Source organism: Pleurodeles waltl, chromosome 3_1 (assembly GCF_031143425.1).
Source record: "Pleurodeles waltl isolate 20211129_DDA chromosome 3_1, aPleWal1.hap1.20221129, whole genome shotgun sequence".
NCBI lineage: Eukaryota > Metazoa > Chordata > Amphibia > Caudata > Salamandridae > Pleurodeles > Pleurodeles waltl.
In genome coordinates this window covers 2,572,273-2,580,144 of record NC_090440.1, presented here as the reverse complement: position 1 = coordinate 2,580,144, position 7,872 = coordinate 2,572,273, and positions in this window count along the sequence as shown.

Here is a 7,872-nt window from a genome sequence, read left to right as displayed (position 1 = left end):
TAGTCAAGGTAACTGATAAAGAAAATTATATAATGATATAAAAATGGGATCATGCTAGCATCTTAGAAGTCACCTATCTTAATTTGCATATACACCACTAGGAGAAACATATTATCATACTGAAATGAATACCCAAGAAGTCGAGATAGGCATTGAATTATATTATTGATAGTAAAGTAGGAAATGAAGAAACGTGAAATACAAAGTGATTAAGTAATTACAATAATTAGTTGTAGATAATACCAGAGGATCTGACAGTTAATATATTGTGATAAAAGGGTGCCTTATATTAAGCTACTGGTGTTCTTTGAATCAATTCAATACCAACATGCATCCAGGCGTGTGTTAAAATTAGTGGTGATAAATTGTTATTAAAAATCTTACTTGTAAAGTCTTTTATATCAATTTATATGATGCAGACGTCTAATAACCGTTTCAATTTCATTGAAAGGCACAATAGTGCCAGTTGTTATGAAGAGAAAAGGACAAGCTGAATGACAAAAAATAAAATGAATTGAATAAATAGATAAATAGATAAATACTTGAATTGTTAAATACTCAAAGCTAAATGACACAATATATGAATGATGAATTAATAATATTCTGTGAAAACTCCTAATATGATTGGTAGATTATACTAATAATAATTATATGTCCTAGTATTCACCTGTGATTGGCCGGTGTTGAATGTCCTAATGGAAGCCATTTGATGAAATGCCGAAATAGGCTCCATGATATATGGATATAATAAAAGAAGCTGTTACGGAATAAAGAAAAAGGAGAACGAATTAGTTAAAATGATTTACAATTGGGCCACTCGGGTCTCGTTCTAATGTGGTATAATCAAATTAACATAGTATAAAAAAGAGAAAAATAAATGATTTTAAGGATACTGACCGGAATGCTGGAACGTTTCCAATCTGCTGACTAGAGTCAGCTGCCGCTATTTGCGTGAGGTTTTATAGTGGAACAGATTACGTTCCCAGCAACACTAGACCGCAAAAAGAGGAAAATGAATAGGCGATCTAGGGCGGCCGCCATATTGCAATTGCCCGAAGATACGGGTTGAAACTAATCAAAATAGCAGAATGCTAGGAAGCCTATAGGTCGAAGTAGTTAGAGATACAAGCTTAATGGAAGCTGCTTATAGTTGTTTGCTGGTAATATCCTATCCTTACACGAGTAATATTGAATGAACAGTTTTTTTCTTCTGCTGACACATGGCAGCATATTTACAGATAGGGCAAATGTATATGTAATAAATACCATATGGGAACAGACTAAAAACCAAATGCCTAGTTGGTATAAGGGTGTGATTAAACGCCTCAAAATACTGGTTTGACTCGTTCTATAAAATACTGGCTAAATACCGATATTACGGGTGTTTACAGATGGAAGAGTAGCTTTCAAAGGATATATATATCAACTGGTGAAAGTGAACACTGTAAAGAACATTCTCTGGGCAATGATGCAAATTATGTCTAAAAATACTGATAAATGAACACAGAGGCAAAATACAAATAGAAATGAATGTCAAGATAGTAGTAAAAATGACTGCAACAATAAGAGTGCAAGGATATATAGAAAAAGACAAACAGAGGGGACGAAATAGAGTTTTCTCGTGAGATGACTAGTCACGGGTAGATATGTATAGAATCACAATGGATTACTCCAAAATGAAGAAAAAATAATAAATGACTCAACTTAAATAATGGCATTTTCCCAAGGAATATATTCATTCAATCCTGTTTCACAACTATCTAATGTAAAAATCCAGAAAACTTCTAGTTTTTTCCGGACTTTTTGATCTTCTGTCTGTCCAGGGTTCTTGATTCTTTCTAGGACAGTCCAGGAGAGATCCTCCACTTTGTGTCCATGCTGTTTCCAATGTGCGACCAGTGGGGCAATTTCTTTGTCATTTCGGATATTAGACATATGTTCCAATATTCTGATTTTAACTTCTCTCCCTGTTTCACCTACGTATAGTAGAGGACACGGGCACCTGATTAAATAAATACAATTGGCTGTTTTACAGTTGGTCATGTCAAGTAGTTTGTAGTTGCTGCGTTTCCACAAAAATGAGTTGCCCACAATCGCTCTAGGGCAAGCTTTACAGTTGCCACATTTATGATTGCCTGTGATTGGGCGATTCCCATGTACAGACTTCTGACAATAGTTCTCATTTTTAGGTAGAATGGCTCTCACTAGTTTGTTCGAGATATTTTGATTTTTCCTAAAATACAAAAGAGGGCGTTCTAATGATACTTGATTTGGGTTACTGTTAAGAATATTCCAATTAGCAAGAATTATTTTTCTGATTTTTTCATTTAAATTGGAATGCTGGATTACACAGACCGTGGAAGATGTAGATTTTTTGTTTTGTTTCTCAAACATACTAGTCCTATTGTAATACTTGGCTCTTTTGTAAGAATCTCTAACCAGTTTTTGAGGGTATCCCCACAAGAGGAATTTTTGTTGTAAAATTTTTGCATGGTATTTAAAATCTTGAAGACTAGAACAATTTCTACGGACACGTAGAAATTGACTCAAGGGTACCCTTGTTTTTGACTGGCGGGGTGAAAGCCGTCGTAATGTAATATGGTGTTTCTAGCTGTGGGCTTGGTGAATAGCGACATCTCGAGTTGAGAGCTATTGTGACCGATCCAAATATCTAGAAATTCCACTTTATTTCCGCTGGTATGAATGGGGAATTCGAGATTGGGATCACATACATTGATCCACTGGCTGAATTCTAGAAGAGATTCTTCTTCACCTGTCCAGATAAAGAAGATGTCGTCTATAAAACGTGACCAAAAGTGGATGTTTTCAAAAAATGGTGCCATCTCATTATAAATATGAGTTTCCTCAAAGGAGCCTACATAAATGTTGGCAACACTTGGGGCGCAGGCAGCCCCCATACTGACTCCTTTCTTTTGTTGATATATCTGTCTGTTAAATTCGAAAAAGTTTTCTCGTAGGACGATGTTAAGACACTGTAAGATGAACGAAGAATGTTCTGTCATACCTTCTTTCTCAAATAGGCGGGCAACTGCTTGCCATGCCTCTTTTTGAGGAATATTCGTGTATAGTGCCTCAATGTCCATGGTGACTAATAGTTGAGTAATCGAATTGAAGGGGAGGCCTTCCAACTTGGCGATGATATGGCTAGTGTCTCGAATATATGCTGGAAGTTGCGCTACCCTAGGGTTCAAGAATTTCTCCACGTATTTAGATAGAGGTTCTGTCAAAGCTCCTACTTTGGAAACTATAGGTCGCATAGGAGGATCTATCTTATTTTTGTGTATTTTTGGGACTCCGTAGAACACAGGGGTCCTGGTCTTCACTGGGTTCAAGTATTGGAATTCTTGTTGGCATATAATCCCATTGTCTAGGGCTTCATTACTTATTTGTTTTATCTCTCTTTTGACTCGTTCATGCCAATTATTCCCTGTTCTTTGATAATAGTCAGGTTCATTGAGCATAGTTTGAATCTTAGATTTATATGATTCAGTATCTAACAATACTATGCCTCCTTCTTTGTTACAGAGGAATTTGTCATGTTGATGTCCTACAGGTTCGTTGTAGTCAGTTCTTTAATCAAGATACAGTTCCACGAAGCAAAGAAAGAGGAGCTCAAGATGGTGTTAAGGACTCTAATAGGGTCTAGGGGTGTAGTGTAGCCATTTTAGTTATAGATTCACACACGTTATTTTAGCGAACTAGGCCTGCCGCTGTGCACTTTAACCTAGATATATTTTATTCAGCTTTGTTTATTATTTTAACAATAGCCACATTTGCAGTCTTGTTTTATTTTCTCTATCTAGCTGTTCTTTGCCTAGGCCAGCACTGTGTTCTTAAACAAGACATTTCTTCCACTCTGTGTTTTCTCAAGACTGCAGTAAGATAGGTTGCCGGTAAACTTGGTAACGCTTTGTCTCTAGTGTTCATAGAAACATACACATCCTTACATAGGGACACTTTTTCAGAATATCAGCTGTTTTAAAACACTTCTCTGTCCCATGCACGTTAGAGGGAGATTCCAGCAACATGACCACGACTGTATGCTGACTGCTGAATGCTTCGCTACAGCTGCTTATGTGGACTACAGGCCTCTTGCTCAGGTATAAGGGATGATGTCTTCCCAGGGGAACCTGAAGGGCAGAAATAAAGCTTAACATGCTGTGCTCTAACATAGCCTAGGTGGGAATTATTTCAATGATTCTGGTGTCAATATGGTAGCGTTATTTTTATGCTTCACTCTCCTTGTCACAATTCTAATCTTATCATTCTTTATCATCCTGGTTATTGCAGTACATGCTTTATTATCTAAGATGCAGTTGCTTCATTAAAACCTTATTGAAACATATACTGCCTCTGATTGCCCTTGTATATGTGAGACTAATGTAAATGAGAGAAACGGATGCGATCTGAGTGACCACGATTTCCCTGCGGAGTCAATTGTGTCATGTGCTCGGCTGCCCAATCCTCCCTGCTCTTGGGTGAAGATGAGGCACTGCTAGGTAGCTGGAGCAAAACCCGAATTAGGCCGACAGGTGTCACCTGTACTGGGTTCAGACTCAGTCTCCCACAGCGCAAGTGATTCTGACGCCCAAATCCTGTAGTCCCATTAGAATAATGAGAGCCTCCGCGACATGGCGCCACCAACGTTTGGTCAGGCTCTAATTTTTGGATCCTCCTGAGTATCTCTGTCTCACTACATACAAAGACACCTCAGTACTATATACGAAGACGTCCATGGTATTGAGGATTTTCGTCCTCAGCTAAGTAGGGAGTACCTAACTAACGCTATAGGTTGTTCAAGCTTGAACTCTAAAAAGATAATCCCCATTTGGTGTGCTTATCTCTGAACAAAATTTACCATTCATTATGGCGGACCCGCAACGGGTAAGAATTGCTGTCAATATGTGACTACCCATTACTGCACATTTACTGACACATGGCCTAACAGCCCAGGGGGGTCCAGTTACATTTGTTGTTGAGGTTCATCCAGCCTATAGAACAGACATATTTTAATCTTGGGTCACATTTCCAGCAGCAGTTGGGAACACAAATACATTTCATCACTATACACCTGCAAATATACCTGCACAATACAGAGCATATGCATATTTGGAAATACCTTTATCTTATCAAGAACATAATAATTGGCTTGATTGCGCCCTACCCCATACAATTATACACGTTAGATTAGGTCCTCTAAGTAATGACGGTCCTGCCTGGCCTTTATTGGCCGCATATACACCCCACCCTGATGCAGCATTCTTGACGGTAGCTGAAGTCCGCCGCTTATATGCTGAGCTGACGGAAATATACAGACGATTGGTACAGTTTGTACTGCAAACATTGAATACAAACCCAGCACGTGTTTCTCCGGTGCAACCACATGCAGTAACGCCAGGCATCAATCCTGCGACTGTACATTCTATCATGGGTAAAGTACCCGCCAAACGAGAAGAGATTCCATTTTGGTTAGCTCAAAAAATATACGCACAGGACTCCAGGATAAGCATAGAATATTAACTATGTGCTTGCCATTTGGGATGATTCCCACTATAGATAACTGCAACACCTGGGGAACAGTATTTGCCACGCTCTATACTACCGCACATGGTACACCGACACTTGCCAATTTACCGGAAGTGTTGAAACAAATTCAAGATGAATACAGGGCTATCTCGGCCCTCGACTTGGGGATGCAACTAATGGGCAATTTGGCCACAGTATCCTCAATTATATTGAGTAATCTTAAAGGGGAAGCAGTTGCACTAGCGGTGCGCATGTGTCTCCGGGACTTTCCTCCACAGGATCAAGAACATGAGCTGCCAAAGATTATCACGGAAACCTACTCTATTATTGGTTGACATAGTCTGGGGGCCAGACCTACAAAACCACAATTTCAGGGTAAATCTAAGAAAGATTCTACCAAGCAAGCTCCTGAGGGTACTTAGAAACACTGGGATAAAAAACAACAAACACCTAAAAAAGAGAGGGGAGAATCTCCACATAGGGAGTCCCCACAAAATAGAAATAATCTCAGAAATAGAGATAATATAAGAATGTGTGACAGATATCAATATACTGATACACGCCAATCTCGTTCCTTTCAGGACTCACCGGAAAAACGCAGTGAGAGAGGTGGGCGGTCAGAGCGAAGAATTGAGTATGTGATACCGAGACAGGAATCACAACACTCAACAGACGTTTCTGTTAAAAAAGAAGAGAAACTTTGTAATAAGTAGAGCGCTCGAGCACACGATGGTTGCTTGGGCAACCGGGGAACTCGAGGGGGAAACGGTGCCGGAGCGTCGGAAAAAACGGACGGCTTTACTCTGGGGGTCTGAAGTGTTTACAAGATTTATTAAAAACATTGAAACAACGATTTTTGTGAAGGTTATTACATACCTTCTTTTTGGCGACGAGGAGACCCTCGGAGACGAACCCATTCCAGACACTGCTGCAGTCAGTAGGCTCGAGTTGGAGTCAATTAACCAACGACGTGTGGAGCAGACTCGGAGCTACTTGTGTGAGGTGATTTCTTCAGCAGGAGGCGTGATTAATGAGATGTAACAGTAAATAGCACTGTTGGAGTGTTGTGCTAGACAAGCTATCTTGCTATTACAAATGGGCATATACGGCAGCCATTTTGGATGAGTATTTTAAAGACTGTGTTGTATTTTAAAGATTTACTGAGTTTTAAAAGACAAGGAAGTACATAAACATCATTGGAAGTTACTACCTGTAGTAAATATTTTAAAAAAATAGTTTGGTTTATTGCGTTGAATTGGTTTCGCCACTTTATGCGCTATGCAGGCTGTTAATCCTCCACCCCCGTTTTTGGAAAGTCCAGGTGAACCACAAATTGCCTGGAGGCATTGGTTTGATGCTTTTGAAACTTATTTGGGGGCAATAGGAGCGGCGAGATTTAGACCTGAGCGGAAAAAATGCATACTGTTACATTCTATTGGGTTTGAAGATCGAGCTATCTTCAAACATTTACCGGATATACCAAATGATGAAGAGGAGTTGGATGATTACGAATCTACAGTGAAGAAAATGAGTAACAGGTTCGATTCTCCGCCAAGTTTAGTAGTGTCTAGACACAAGTTTTTCAAGAGGGTTCAGCAAAATGGTGAAGATGTGGATACATACATTTCTGCGCTAAGGTTGTTGGCAGCTGACTGCCAGTTTGGTGTTCTGAGTGATCAATTGATCAGGGATCAGTTCATTTGTCAAGGCTTGGACAGATCAATTAAGCAGAAGTTGTTATCTTTGGACAATCCAACGCTAGCTGAATATATCAAAATTGCCAAGAGCATCGAATCATCAATAAAATCGACTAAAGAAATAGAGAAATCGTTGGATAGTCGGGACAGAATTGGTGTGGTCCCAACTAAATGGAGAAAGGAAGACTGGACAAAACAGTGAATTTGCAACCTTTTAACCAAGGATACAAGAATAGTAGAGACAATAATTCGAGTGTATTTTTTAGACAAAAAAATATTTGCTTTAGATGTGGATATGCCTTACATGTGAAAGGGACCAGAGCGTGTCCGGCTTTAAATGTTCAATGTAGGAATTGTGGAAAAATTGTCCATTTTGGGAAAGTGTGTCAGAGTGAACGTTCAAGAAACAACGCAGTAACGTCAGTGGTTGAGAATGAGGAAGGGCTGGTTGAGAATTTGATTGGAGAAGTTCAAGATATGGTGTTAGTGATTGATGACAAGATGATGAAGAGTGATGATGCTGGGAGCTGCATTGATCCGTATGTCTTCATTAGAGTAGGAAATAAACATTTACTGCTGTTAGTGGATTCGGGTGCAAGAATTACAATGATAACACAAGAGTTGTTTA